The sequence below is a fragment of the Oxyura jamaicensis genome, chromosome 1, assembly GCF_011077185.1.
Source record: "Oxyura jamaicensis isolate SHBP4307 breed ruddy duck chromosome 1, BPBGC_Ojam_1.0, whole genome shotgun sequence".
In the NCBI taxonomy this organism is placed as follows: domain Eukaryota; kingdom Metazoa; phylum Chordata; class Aves; order Anseriformes; family Anatidae; genus Oxyura; species Oxyura jamaicensis.
The window spans coordinates 160,315,827-160,330,443 of record NC_048893.1 but is presented as its reverse complement, the minus strand read 5'-3'; the positions used below and the strand labels follow the sequence as shown (position 1 = coordinate 160,330,443).

General features: G+C 39.0%; 2 long non-coding RNA genes across 2 annotated transcripts in view; one reads left to right on the top strand and one right to left on the bottom strand.

Moving 5' to 3' along the window:
* The first annotated feature begins 2,019 nt into the window (after positions 1 to 2,019).
* Positions 2,020 to 14,617, top strand: part of LOC118163487 — a 27,501-nt gene continuing 14,903 nt past the window's right edge. The window contains exon 1 of the long non-coding RNA XR_004749078.1: positions 2,020 to 2,148. This is a non-coding gene — a long non-coding RNA (uncharacterized LOC118163487). The remainder of the gene's footprint in view (positions 2,149 to 14,617) is intronic.
* On the bottom strand, positions 9,189 to 10,494 carry LOC118163492. The gene is made up of 3 exons (XR_004749080.1): positions 10,361 to 10,494; positions 9,464 to 9,573; positions 9,189 to 9,237 (listed from the first exon to the last, which is right to left on the bottom strand). It is a non-coding gene; the product is annotated as an uncharacterized LOC118163492 (long non-coding RNA).

Below are 14,617 nucleotides of genomic sequence, written 5' to 3'. Positions count from 1 at the left end.
AATAATAAAAATCTCAATTTTGTATTTACACAAAGAGCACCAGCAACATCCACAATGTCACCTCTATATGGGCTTATCACAGATACCTACAACGCCTCCTGTCAATAAGATTCAGGAGGACTAATCCCTATCCAACAAGGAATATGGAGTTGCATATCCCCATCATATAACTTGGGCAATTGTACAGTCAGCCTTGACTTCTCCACTGTGATACTTGTTAGCCTATTGCTCCCTTATCTCCAAAGCCACTGCTTCCCTTCTGGCTAGGGACCAAAAGTAAGTCCAAGTTTTTTGGCAGTCCAGACAGGTTTTGTGGACAAACAGGTTTCTAGGAAGCTAGTGGGATCCCATGTGGGTAAGAGAGGGTGGCGAAAGGTCTGTAAGGCTCCAAGGAAACTACAAATAGGACCAATATGTTCTAAGAAAAAAAGGTTTTGAGATGCTACAAAAAGACATGAGGACTGCCTCATTCCTCTCCAAGACCACCATACCCTCTCACACTTCCTTCTTGCTCATTCCTGTAGTGATCTGCACAGACCTTTTAATTATTACTTTTCACCCTCTAGTGTTTCCTGAAGTCATTGAACAGGACAACAAAGGCAAGGTTCTCCCCTTGTAGGGAAAGAAAGAGTGAAACATACAAAAGCCAGAACTCTATATTTGTAAAGTCCCCAACACATTCCCCCCAAAAGGGACAAAGGATTGTGTAATCAGAGACATTACTTCTCAGGCTAAAGCAACTCCATCACCTACTCTCCAGAAACAGGTGAATTAATCCACCTTGCCTTAAAATAGCTGCAGGATAATATATACAGCCAGCCTCAGAACTTAATTCAAACCACAGGGCAAGAGATCCAGATGAATTGACTAAAAACAAATAGACAAAAACAAACAAATATAAACCTTATCTGTCCCTTATTTATCTTCCCTCCTCAGTAGTTCTCCCTGTACTATTTTTTTTCCTCTTAATCTGCACGACCAAAATACCTCAAAATAGTCAAGTCTCACACCTGGTTCCCCTACGAGCTGCTTTTTATTGTCAGCTTGGGCATAGGTGGAAAAAGAAATTAGGACCATCATTAATCATTTTTGTGCTGTTTCCTATAGGACATGTATACCTCATTATATGAGCCTATATGTAAATGTTTTTTGTTCTTTTTTTTTCAGTGTTTTCATAACTAGGTTAAAAACAATAAACCAACACACCCAATGCTCATTTCCAAAATGATGCCCCAGCCCTGTAATTCTAACAAAAGGCAGGGTGAAAAGTGTAATGAACCTGTTTAAGCACTTCTTAAATGGGAGAGGAAATGAAACTACCCAGTTGTTTCAGTTTTTTTTTTTTTTTTTTTTTTTTTTTTTTGTAGAAAATAACAGAGCAAACATTATTATAACCAAAATGGGAATATAAAATGAGTACAGTATCATAGCAACAGACAGAAGTTTTTTATCAATATTTGTATGGTTTTGAACATCCCTGTTATTTGTGTAGTATATTAGTATTTCATAAAGAAAACGTAGTAAATTAGCGATATAAAATTAAGCTGTCAAAATGGAAGATTTTACTTTCCTTATCATTGGCATTTATTTAGCACTCTAAGAGTGAATTCTGATTTTTTAACTGTGGAAGACAGATCACAAGAAAAGGAGTGGTAAGTCCTGCCACACTGGGGGAAAAAATCCTCAAATGTTTTTGGAATGGACTTTGTGCTTCACAGTTTTCAAGTCAATTTGCAAATTAACAATTTTCAGAAATTAACTTTCAATCCAACTGAGTAAATTGTCAACAGGACATGTAACACAAAAACCTTGTTTTATTTAAATTAATGGCAAAAATACTATCTTCTATGGGATTTAGTGTGTATCAATCTAGAAATGTGGTTTAGTGATAGCTTGAACTTGATTTTCTTTTTTAGATGATTTCTTACAAAAGGTTGCTTAGGTCTATTTTGTCCAAGCTCTTAAATATTGTGTGCTGTAACCAAGCAACATGACTAGTATTTTGCAAAGCACCTAACTAGCTTCCTAGACTAGGGCTAAATTCACAGAAAAATGTGCTGTTACAATATGTGCCTTGCAAAGATATTGCTGCCTAGCAAAATCCCTCCATAGCACCATGGGATGAGGGTACCATGCACACCTGCAGAGGTATTTATGTCTGTGCATGTGTGTGTGTTTGTGTGTGCATGTATGTGTGTGTAGAATCAGGGCTTGTGAATGGGGAGCGTAAAACAAGCAAGAAAATTAAACAGCTAGTCAGTAAGAAATATGGGGGGAAAGGCATTTTAAAAAAAACAAAACAAAACAAAACAAACAAACAAACAAAAACCAGTAATTTAATCCTAGGTTACAAGATGTACTTGCATTAAACTAGGATCCAGTGTAATGAGTAACACTGGAGATCAGGCTTCATTCTTGTGCTATTTGCCTGTCCCTGTCACATTCTAGTTGTTTTATTTAAGGCAGAAAAGATTCAATAGGAAGGCTTGAGTGTATTTCCTCTTCCCAAGATAGCCTTTGTACTGTGTAAAGAATGGAAATGGTTTTGAGGGACGTGGAGAATGCAGCCAAAATCACCTAATGCAGCTGAATCGCCCTGCAACTGTATTTTAGCAAACAAGCATGGCTTTTGAGACATGATTTTAACTTGTAGGAATCAGTTCCTGTGATCAGTTTTGACTGGAGGGAGTCACTTGCTCCATCTGTGACTTAGCCTTTCTGGGTCTGGCTAGAAGAACTGCCAATGGTACCCTTCTCCTTTGTCAAAGAGCAATTTGGAGGAAGCAAAAGCATCCCTATTCCTTACAAGGTAACCTCATCAGTTTTCCCTAAAACTCAGTGAAAACTGGCACTTCTGGACACATTGCACCAGTTAGGTCTTGACAGAATGCCCACAGTTAGCCCAGGTGTAAAAAGGGCAAAATAGTCATGGCTAAATATGTCCAAAATAGAGGCAGGGAGTAGCTAACACTTAGGCAGCATGGACAGACAGGGTCTAGTGGTTAGAATCGCAGCTTCAGTAAGATTTTAGTTTTTCAGGCTTTTAAAATATGGCACCAAGGCTTTGAAAGTCCTTCAAAAATTGTGTAACTTCCTCTAACAAAGGGAAGGCTTTAGATAAGGCTTTACAGTTCTGGTTGCTTTGAACCGCAGTATTTTGATCTGAATCTAAACTAACATTTATTGATTTTTCTGATGATGAGGGACAAAGTCATCTTGTATGGTCCTTTATAGAACTCTGCCAAGTATGGAGAAAATAATGGGTTTATTCAGATATGCATGGAATGTCAATTTCTCTACAAGATGAGCTAGTTTATTTTCATGAAAGGGATGATAATAAAGAAGCATTCAGGCTGCTGTGTCTTATCTTCTCTTTGCTTTATTACTCCATGGTCTTTTTCCCCTGATTGGCATAAGTGCATGAGAAAAATCAGGCCCTTTCATTTTAAGGAGGAAATTCTTGAAATCAGAACTCTCCTCTTGCACCAAAAATCAGTGTAGCACAGGAAAGACAACTGCTTCCCTGAACTAGTACCTGAGGGTGTTATCACACTCTGAAACAGCTTGTCTGCACCAGAACATTATTTCTTTTGGAAAAATGGCTACTTTAATTTTCACTGGGGTTTCAGTCAAGCTTCTTTTTTCCTGTAACTGTTAATCTCCCCCTGCCTCCAAATTGCTATTGTAGAGGTAGCTTTTTCTTTAAATTAAAAAGACAGTTTCATAGTGCCCTTCTATTGTGCAATAGCAATGGAATATGGCCTATAGTCCTTTGTCATTCAAAAATGCATGCTTTCAGTTGAAAAGGTGCATTTTTCTTTTCCTTGGTCTTTCTTCCCAGATACTTTGAAGTCTGGGAAATGATGCAGCAGATGCTGAGCTGAAAAGTAGAAGATATATAATGATTTAAGTGTCAGATGTCTATTATTTACTGTTCTTTTAGTTCACTATGATAGAAGACTGCAGCTGTGCAAATTAGAAAAGAAATTTTTAAAAGCTCATATATTTCATTACGTCTTTCTACTGCTAGGATTGTTTATTTTCAAAGCAATATATTCTTTGCTGATTAAAATCAATATATATTTTATTATGAGTTTTACATAGTAATTTTCCTGTTGCCAGTGGCAACTACGAAAGGAGTAAATACAAACAGCTATCGTATTCCATGCTTGTTTCCTAGTTGTTACGGTGATGTGGGTGAAGCACTTAGGGGATTAACCCATTGTCATCATTTTGCACTGGTAAATTAGGGGATTATAGTCTTTGTTCATTACAGCCTCAGTAGACCCCAAGAAGGCATTAAGGCAGAGGGGCTATTTTCTAGCTTGTCTCCAAATGGGAATTTTAGAATGAGGTGGGTTTTTATAGTTGACTTCATCATGTCTTTATGCCAAGGATCATAGATGCTATTAGGCATTGGCCATTAGCTATTGCTTAGGAATGTTTCAAAAATCAAAAGCCTGGAAAACTTTTTTTTTTTTTTTTTTTTTTTTCCTCTTTTGTCTTAAGATCTCTTATAATTCAAAACTAATTCCTGACCAAGATCATTCAGATGGTTAGGAAACATGGCCTATAAGGAAGGATTGACTGAACTGTGTCAAGAGAGAGAAGACTATAAAGAAAATGTGTTCAGCTGGTAAAAAGCAGCTTCTAAAGTGGTGGAAATCTAGCTGTTCTCTGACACGTGCTTAAGATAAGAAATACTAGGTTAAAACAAGAAAAGTTAGGTTAGATATTGAGATAAACTTTCTAATGGCGGAGAGAGAAAACATTAAAAACATGTTATGGATCAATTTACCAAGAGTGACACTGGCATAGGCAGGGCAAGGAAAGGTGCAGGACAGGGACCCTTTGGTCTGCTCAGAACAGTGAAACCTGAGAAGAGATGATTTTGTACTGTGCCTGCCAAAATATGTGTGGCATCTGAGCTGCCTTCAGATAGCTGTTACCTGCTACCTGCAGTAGCAGTCTCTATGACACTTATATCACCTTAGGGACACCATCAATACATGGGTTTTCTTGAAACTTGCCCTACCTTTCGAGGAGTTATATATACAATAGTAGAAATGAATATTTTGTCTTGACTACAACTAAACATGGTATAGGGAAAGCTTCCTATATCATTTTGCAATTTGATGTTTACATTTTAATCTCTCTCCTAAAACTCTTATAATTCATCATTGATTTAGCTTCAGTGTCACAACTCCCACAGCTCAAAAGAGATATTCCTAAGAATGACAATTTATAAAGCTGAAAATTCATGAATGTTCACAAAAAAAAAAAAAAAAAAAAAAGCAAGCAACCACCACCACCACCATTTTTATTCCAGATATTACACTTGCAGATTTTCTGTTTTATATTCTGTTTTAGGCTTCAATCTAACCTGGATGCAATAAGGAAAGGCAACTTTTCCCTCTGAACCTGTCTTTTCAAAATTTAGGCACAAATTACAATAGAGAAATGAGCAGTATCACTATATTTTTTGCTGATATTAGAAAAGATACTACCTGAAGTGGTTACAGAGATCAGTGAGGTAGCTTTGCAGGAGGTGACTAAATTACTTAAAAATTACAAACTATGGAATGACTGAAGATATTGAAGAGAATATCTGACTATGGAGCCAGTGACCTCTAAAACAAAAAGTTCAGTTCCGATTCACAGAAGCATAGAATCATTAAGGATGGAAAAGACCTCCAAGATCATCTGGTCCAACCATCACTCTACCACCAATGTCACCCATTCAACCATGTCCCTAAGCATCACGTCCAACACCCCCAGGGACAGTGACACCACCACCTCCCTGGGCAACTCATTCCAATGCCTGACTACTTTTTTCTGAGAATAAATGTCTCCTAATTTCTAACCTGAACCTCCCCATGTGCCACTTGAGGCCATTCCTTCTAGTCCTATCACTAGTTACCTGTGAGAAGAGGCCGACCTCTAGCTCCCCACACTTTCCTTTCAGGTAGCTGTAGAGAGCAATACGGTCTCCCCTGAGCCTCCTATTCTCCAGACAAAACAACCCCAGTGCCCTCAGCCACTCCTCACAGGACTTGTGCTCCAGGCCCTTCATCTGCTTTGTAGTCTTTCTCTGGACCTGTTCCAGGGCCTTGATGTCCTTCTTGTAGTGAGGGGCCCAAAGCTGAACACAGTACTTGAGGTGTGGCCTCACCAGAGCAGAGTACAGGGGGACAATCACTTCCCTGGTCCTGCTGGCTACACTATTCCTGATACAAGCCAGGATGCTGTCAGCCTTCTTTGCCACCTGGGCACACTGCCGACTCATATTCAGGCAAGCATCAATCAGCACCCCTAGATCCTTTTCCTCTGCACAGCCTTCCAGCCCCTCTGCCCCAGGCCTGTAGCACTGCATGGGGTTGTTGTGGTCAAAGTGTAGGACCCAGAACTTAGCCATGTTGAACCTCAATTGCAAATACTTGAAAGTTGTCATAATTTTTCTGGGGACTACAAAGAAATATTAGGTTTTACTCTGTTACTTCGCAGATAAAACTCACCCCTCCATGTATAAATAGCCAAATGTTTTAAGAAAGGCAAACTGTTTCATAATATTTTGGTGCTCTCTTGGGGGACACTCACATTTTCTAAGAGTAGACTCATTTTTCCTTCCTTTTTATACCCATCACCCAATACTGTGATGTTTTATCTGTTGGATGGATAAGAGATTATGCTGCTGTGGCAGTTAATCACTTGTAGTCAGGGATATAAATATCACAGTGGAGCTGGATGAGTTAAATTTAATGGGTGTGTAACTGACAGGAATATACAGGATAAGCATTTTTTATTACGTACTTCTCAGTGCCACTCAGTTCACAGCATGCTCCACAAACATTGGCAAGGAAATATGTCATGTGTCAGGGAATGAGTAATAGAGATTTGTGTGAATTATGGATGCCAGAGAATGTCTAATTATAGCTCATGAAAGGCCAGACAATAGGGGTTAAAAACACCAGAAACATTCCCCCAAACAGAAGATGGATTAACAAGTCTTGGAGAGAACTGCCAATATTAATAGTCACTAAAATTCCTGTGTGGCCAAGAATCCATGGATAAAGGACTAGCCTAGATCTGTGGAAAAGAGGCTCTGGGTGTGACAGAGGACAGGATGAAATGAACTTCACTTGTTGAAAAAGGTTTCCAGAATCTTAAATATAAAGCAATGTGTTAAACTAGGCTGGAAGCAGGGAAGGAGCAGCTTTTTCCTAACTAAAAAATAAAAATAAATAATAAAAATCTGACTTGCACTTCCAACATACAAAATAAGGCAGCAGATGGAGTTGCTAGGAGACAGAAGGCAAAGAATGAGAGTATGAATGTGCTCTAGTGTCTACACAATAGCAAAGAGTACATGAAACAAGCCAGACCTACAGACCTCGCTGTCAGCTATTACTACTGCAAGTGATGAAATTTAATCTTTGTGCTAACCAGGTAAATGGTAAACCTGAACAATATTAATAAGATGATCTATGAGAGTAATAGTATGTGATATTTAATGATAGTCATAGGAGACCTTTGCAGCCACAGAGCTACAGTCTAATTCAGGTGGGAAGGACCTCAGGATGTCTCTAGTCCAACCTCCTGCTTAAAGCTTGGCCAGCTTTTTGAGTCCAAATGAAATTGGCTACACCTTCTGTCACATAGGTTGAAAAACATCTCATAAAGCTACAGAAAGTACCAGTTTGAGAACAAATATTGAATTCAGGAGATGTCTTCTAGTTTTCTGTGAAATTGTGTTATTATCTGATAATAGCTGCCAAGGATCTAAAAAAAAAAAAATCATTGAAAGATCTGTTTGTATTCTTATGAGATACAGTATTGCAAACATCAGAGCTGACATGAAAAATACCAAGATAAATTTAGCAGAACAGAAAAAAATAACAAAGCTATTTTGGGATCCTGGAAAATACAGGTAATAAAACATTTGAACAAAACCACAAAAAGCACAGAAAATAGAAACAGGCATTGGGGTGAAAGTGGACAATGAAGAGTCACCAAACACGAAGACCATGCAGAGCAGGAATCTATACAGAGAGTGAAGCCCTGAAGCAATGCTGGTGGTTAAGCAAACCTGATCTACAGCATTCAGCCATTCAGCACAAACCAGCTCAGTGATTATATGAACCAAAGAAAACAAAAACAGAAATGAAAAAACATGTAAAGGAGTTCAGTACATGGCCAGCTGATACTAGTTCTCCAGGACTGGCTTGTGCACAACCTGTCTCCAGTGGGGATAGGATGATGGTGTCTGTGCTGGTGCCACCATCTGCTGCAGGGATGTATTTCCCATCCTTTAATGAGTGAATTGTGTCCTACAGCTTGCCACACTCCGCGCTGAGCAGCCCAGCCCTATCTGTAGCGTGCAGCATTTGGATATTGCTAGTACAGCAGCTATCCCTTGCAGTCACTTACTCACAGGCATCTCTAATGCTGGTGTATTTGTGCGTGATGCCAAGGGTGTGTTTGCCTGAGGAGTTGTGTATTATGACAGCTCACCCCCTGGTAGGATGGTATTCAAAGGCTGGGCTGGGTGGAGGCAGTGAGAGTTGTCTTGATTCACCCTCAACCCTTATTGGAGCAGGTCCTGAGAGGCTTTTATGAGGGAATCAGTTCCATGCTTTAGCTGGGTGGAAACTAAGCTGTCCTAACCCATGATTGATCAGCAAGTGCACGTGGGCAATAGAGGCAGCCCCAGCTGGCAACTCAGAACTTGTGCTTCCAGGTGCTTTAACTCACTCCTTGCATCTGGCAAGCCTTCAAAGTGAAAATGGGCACATTTATTCTAGGAAACCCAGAGGTCACAGTCTTCATTGCAATACTGGAAATCCTCTTTCTGCTAATTTTCATGTCTCCTGGTCCAAAGGATCATACTTATTTACAATGTTTTTCCATGTGCCTATGGAATATAAATATGTAAACACCAGACTTGTAGAGAAATCATTTAATAAGATTCAGCCCCATAACATCTATTTAATATGAGTATAAAAATAAATAAATACCTATTAATATTCCTTCTCTTATTATCCAGTGGCATTATGTCTATTGCTCTAAGAGGCAGAATTTCCAAGATGGGATTAAATTAGATAAGGGAAAAAAATCAAAGTGAGCGGTGAGAACATTTTGCAGTGTCAGCATGTGTTGTGGCTGGGACAAGTTTGCCAACTGCTTAGGAGAAGGTTTGTGAGGGCATTGCACTTTCACAGTGCCTCAGTCAGAGGAAAGCTAGGAGGGAGCAGAGAGCAGAGGATGAAGCAAAGCCTTCCCTCAAGATGGTTCAGGTTGCCCTTGCCACAATGTTTTGTCTTTCTCTGCCTATACAACTGAAGTGTTAAAGGTTTTACATTATTTTCCTAAGGATATTGCATTGAGCAAGTGTTGAAAGAAAGACTGACTACTATGTTAGGAAATATAGCATAAATGCTGAACACCACCAGGCCAAACACATTACCTGATTTGGCGCAGCAAGTAGTCTATGGCTCTTTTTGTGCCTTGCTTCTTTCTGCAAAGTCAGCTTTGTTATTCTTTTTCTTTGCGGAATCAGAGGTCTCAACAATACTGCTATGAAATTTAAACAAACAGCACAACAAACAAGTCACTACAAGGCCTCTCATGGCACTGTGGTCTCATTCACATTGCCATGTATTTCAACAGCCTCATTAATACCTCTGATTACAATTCTGAAATTCTCAGTAGCTCCATTGACAATTTATTTAGGCTTCTTCATCATTCTGAATGTTAGAAGTGAATTGCTCTTCAGGAATGTCATGAAATTTATAGGCTTTAGTTTTCTGAATAGTCAGAGATCTCATCTTTGAACAACTTAGTACAATTAATTTTTGTAAGATCAAACGTTGCAAATGACATCTCTATTTTTTTTTCAAAAACTTTGCCCAAAATATAGCTCTCTGTTAGTAAAGCAATAACTTTTGGAATCTTCATTTATCTTCATTTCAAATCTGGTAGTATATTAAGAACATCAAGATAATTGATACAACAGAAAAAAAAAATAAAGATAGTAAGAAGCTGTTTTCAAAGAAAGTCCTCTTCTCACCCACAAGAATTTAAAGAACAATGAAAAGTGAGTTAAGGCAGCAACACTCTGTAAACTTCCTCGCAGCCATTCACATTTTAATGCCACATGTAACTCAGTGAATATTTTTTTTTATTTGTTCATTCTTTGTCCTTAAACTCAATAATATAATAATGATTTTAAAAAGTAATACATTAAAAAAAAATGCATTGTAGCCTGTATGCAGAAGAATGGTTCCCTGACTCACACCTATGTATGCATGTCAACTATTATATTTTAAATATACAAAAGAACAAAACACAATCCTTCAGATACCTTGAAGTGTTAGTTCATGTACGAGGCAGGGAAATAGAGAAAATTCTGCAGTGATACAGAATTGGGTGATACAATGTAGTGGAGGACCAAATCTGATAAATGCTAAGGCACCTATTCATTGCAATCCATTTTGGCCTCTTCAGAGTGCCTAAATTAGGAACTAAGTGCAGTCTGCCGCCTACATAGTCAGTAGTGGGAGATAAGTTAGTGTGCCCTGCAGTCCTGTACCCTTCCCTGATTGCCCAGATAGGGGAGAACTGCTAGAGAACATGGTGGTTCCCTTCTGTCTTCTGCACCTGTACCTCACTCACCTGGAAATCAAAACAGACAATGGTGTCTTGCTTGGGTGTCTTGCATGTCTTAGTGTTGGGTTGGGCATGCACCCAAGTCTGCGAACTTTAATGGGTCCCAAAGGGCATTTCCAGAACATAATTCAGCTTTGAGACACTCCCTGGAGTTGAGCCTCTTAACAGACTACAGAAAATCTCTAGGCACATGAGTTAAATGGCCAGAGAGGTAAGGTGAATCCAGGTCTTAGGAACCCAGACACGAGGACAACAACATCCTGAATTTTGGGTACATTGCTGGATTTAATATTATGTACATAGTCTTTCTAAATGTTGAAATGCCTCACTCAGAGGGTGGTGAGGCACTGTAACACGTTGCCCAGGGAGGTTGTGGATGCCCCATCCATGGGGGCATTCAAGGCCAGGCTGGACGTGACTCTGGGCAGCCTGCTCTAGTGGTTGGCAACCCTGCTCAGAGCAGGGGGGGTGAAATTAGATGATCTTTAAGGTTCTTTTCAATTCTATGATTCTATGGGAGCCAGTGGCCTGTTCCAGTGTCCGACCACCCTCTCAGTGTTGGAACCTTTTCCTGATATCCAACCTGAACATCCACTGTCTCAGCTTCATGCAATTGTCTTCACATCTGCCCTTACACTGTACCTAGAGAAAAATTAAAGTTAAATTGCTACTCTTATGTAACCTTATTTTATTGCAGTTAGTCTTATTCCCACAGTACTGGACTGGGATCTGTGGGCAGGTGAGGCAGAGAAAGGGTGTCAGGGGACATTTGGGATATGAATGGAAGGTCAACCTATAAAGGATGTTAAACAAGAAAGCGGCTGGTGAGTCTGGATGGAAGGCAGTCAAGCCTCAAATGTTGGATATTGAGGGGCACACTGTCAGAATACTGCTTCCACCTTATCCACTTTTAGGAAGAAAGAGAAAAAACTAATCAGTTCCAAAGGCTGCCTATCTGTTCATTTTTCACTTCACATATATGTCTCAGGCATATCTGTGGTATTTGGGCTACTGTGTAGTCTTCTATCATTCCACACCTTGGCTTCCCATGGCATGAAATCATTAGTTGGTTCAGACTTGTTAGGATGAGCTTTGCTCTGGGGTGCAGTGGGAGGGCATCCCTGCAGAGCCACACTCATAGACAATGCTGCCACAAAGGCAGCAGGTGCTGCGTCGGGTGGCACCGGTGAATCAGGACATAGATTCTTCTCTCCTATGTCCGTATTAAAACCCACTTTCAAGATACCTCTGTCAGATCAGCCATTTTTTGTGACTCCTGTTGGAACAGAAGCTGCTTAAGGGCACTTAGATTCCCCAAATAGATCTGTTCTCCGCACTTCAAATTGTTGTCATGAGTTGTTATACAGGTGTGGCATTTTAATCAACACGGAGGTAATGGCTGAAGCAATTTCGTGTTGCAGTAAGAAAAGGTTTAAGATCTCTTATCTTCATTAGAATCTAGCTAGTTATTTATTAGTACAAATGCCAATGCCATTGCAGAACAGGTTGGTGCAGGAAATGAAGAAACTTCAGTGAAAGTAAATGTAGGATGAAATCAACATTCATTTTAGTTCACTCCCCTTAAAAGGAAAATACCCACATCAGTTTTAGCTCAACGACATGCTTTTTTTTTTTTTTTTTTTTTTTTTTTTTCAGTTCCGGGGTTTGAATTAACACCTAGCTGAAATAGTTGCTAATATGCTTTAGTGATTCATCATGTACCAAAACTAAATTTATCTTCTGATAGAATGAGAGAAACAGTCAAAATATAGTGTTTAATGTATTTCAATGAATTCCTAAAGAAGGGTCAGAGTCTAATATCCTCTTTTGACTTAGTTGTGGTAAGAATGCTAGAGGGAAGGAAGTTAAAACTAATGAGTATAAATATGTTTTTCTTAATTTACAAGTGCCATTGAAATAATGCTTATTTGTTTCTTTGTTTCAAAGTAATTTTGAAGAGAATGGAAGCAGGTTTGTAATCTGGCCAATTGGATAATCTCAAAAGGTGTAATGATATGAAATTACCACTCATCCTTAGGAAAACAAAACAAAAAAACAAACAAACAAACAACAAAAAAAAGCAATTATTACAATTTGCCAGCCTGACTGTTGGGGATTTCATCTGACTTCTTACAGCAGCTTCAGTCATGGTGAGCCTTTCCAGCAAATTCAAATAATTTAAAAGAGTGTACTTTTGCCACTGAATTTGCTGGTTAACTTTGTCTGCAGACTGTTAATTCCATTTTAAAGGATTTTAAAAAGTGGTCCTCAGTTTTACTGAGGCAGTAATACTATTTATACACATACATATATATGTTTAGGACTAATTTGCACCTTTTAAAAATAAATCATTTTGCCTTCTTGTTTTTATCTAAGTGATATAGTAGTCTAAGTTATATAGTATGTTTGCTCCTTCCATTCTGCTTGATTAGTCCTCAATACCTAACAACAGTTTGTCTAAAAAGTTGGCCAATCTGGGGGAGTTTACTCTGTATTTTGAATTTCCAACAAAGGCCTATGACTTGGGAAGCCTGCCTTAGTTTGCTGTAATACACACATCTCCCATAGTAATGGAAAATAGTGGACCAAAATACAAAGTAGCACAAAAAAAATCTTGAATCCTGAAAATCTTGAGCATACCTGCAAACTCTGCTAAGTAAAAGAATCCATGTATTTTAAATACACAAAATTTTCTGAGGACCCCATTTCCCTTGTCTCCTCGGAAGAGCAAGCACATCCCTTCACTCCACCTGCTTCCATCTGTACTTAAATTAACATCAACCCTTATCCACCCACAGGATATAAGCTGTTATTTTCACCTCTTGAAGTCTCCTGGTCCCTCCACAGATGTTATTATTGTTAGGAATCTTACTGGTTTCATGCCATTCCAAGCAGTAAACATTAACAGCTTTTTGCTCATCCACATGTGAAACACATGTGAAAACAGTGTGAAACACTGTACTCATAAATCCTATAGTCCCAGGATCTTCTGGCCAGATGCATGGACCGATGTTGTTTGTACTACAGAAGTCTCATAAACAAGCTTGCTACATTCAAGCTGCCTATTGGGAAATGGTCCCTGGCCTTTTCTTACTTTGTATCTTTGCTGAGGGTTTGTTTGGGAACTTGTTTGCTGGTCAGGGCCAGAAACATACCAGAGTCTTTTTTAGCAGTTTATCACTAGAGATAGCAAAATAGCAGTGTCACGGTCTGTGTGCCAATCTACCAATATACGCATAACCAGGTGGAATTGTTTTTAAGGACGTCCTTTTATCTCCTTCTGGATCTGTAGTCTCCTCTGGACATGGTGGTCATCTCCCCCTACCCAGCTTAGCTAGTGGTAGTGGGGAGGGCACCCCTTGCAAAACTCTTCTGGATTATCCTTGTCCTGTCTTTGGGAAACAGAGAGAATGCTTGGTTTTGCTGTAGAGGAACAGTGGTGCTTCTTTTTCACAGACAGCAGTTTCATTATCTGCCCTCTCTGGGAAAGTAAAATTTTCTCAAGGGTCAGAATTCTATGGAGGAGCTGTGTGAGATTCTGAAATTTTTGATTGAAGAGGGACAATTGTATTTCTGATAGGTTCATGATTGGAAGATTTGTTTCATCTAATACATTTATAACCTGGCAAAACAGGTACTGTTTCCTTAATTACAGAAATAAGAGGTTAGCAGTCCAATATTTCCAATCCAGTACAAAGATGTCCTTAGGAGAGCTGAGGTAGCAGTTTCTCAGCCCCATGCAAACCTGACTCTCCTTTGTGATTTGTTCCTGTAAACTTGCAGCCACAAGCACCAAATCATGAAGCTGAAGTGTAAAAATACCACTTCACTGTGTTAAGGAATAACTTGCATAATACCAAGCTCCCAAGATTTCTCTTTCTAATTTTATCATGGCCTTTATTATTTTATTTTATTTTATTTTATTTTATTTTATTTTATTTTATTTTATTTT